Below are 735 nucleotides of genomic sequence, written 5' to 3' on the forward strand. Positions count from 1 at the left end.
AGGTTATGAGGGTCGAGCCCTCATGAATTTCATTATTACCCCTTTAAAACATCCCCCATGCTATACATATCAGGGGATCACTCTGTATGCTATATTAATGTCAAACCACTATTATATACACTTGAAACAAATATCGAATGTCATCTGTGATTGAAAAAAATTAAATTAGTAAAATAATTTTTAATAAAAATAAAAATGCAAATCAGAGTGACCTTTAAAAAATATAAATCAGATCAGTACACTCGGTGCCTAAAAGCCTTAAGCGCTCCAGCAGGGGTCAGCTCTCCAGACAGAATCATGCCTGTGAGGGTGTTATACTGCTGGGAGAGGAATGCCCTGTCTTCTTCCTCCAGTTGCCCCCTTCACTGTTCTGGTGATATGTGGCACTGGTACAGGGCAGAACCGTGCTTCCATGAGAGTGAGCTAAGCATCACTTTGGTTGCTTTGTTCTAGTGAAGGTGCAGACACAGAAAAAACATTTTAAAAAATCTTAATGGTTCCAATAGCATTTCAACCCACCCAAGGGCCGTTGATCTGCCCTCTCCTGCACCCAGGCAGCCTGGCTCACCCAGATTGAGGAAAGAAGGCAGGAATGGTGCTGCCCATGCAGCCAGTGAACATGCATCTGGCCAGACATCTGAAGAGAACTGCAGTTATCTTAGGATGAAAATGGAGGGATGCATCTGTGAGGATCAGGTACACACCAGAGGACTAAACTTTTTGTGGCACAGGGAT

At 43.3% G+C, this 735-nt stretch overlaps 1 non-coding gene across 1 annotated transcript; it reads left to right on the forward strand.

The window, feature by feature from the left end:
• Nucleotides 1-266: 266 nt before the first annotated feature.
• Nucleotides 267-469, forward strand: LOC132222711 (small nucleolar RNA SNORA74). The gene has a single exon (XR_009450282.1). It is a non-coding gene; the product is annotated as a small nucleolar RNA SNORA74 (small nucleolar RNA).
• The last annotated feature ends 266 nt before the right edge of the window (nt 470-735 follow it).

The sequence above is a fragment of the Myotis daubentonii genome, chromosome 20 (genome assembly GCF_963259705.1).
Source record: "Myotis daubentonii chromosome 20, mMyoDau2.1, whole genome shotgun sequence".
NCBI classification, from domain to species: domain Eukaryota; kingdom Metazoa; phylum Chordata; class Mammalia; order Chiroptera; family Vespertilionidae; genus Myotis; species Myotis daubentonii.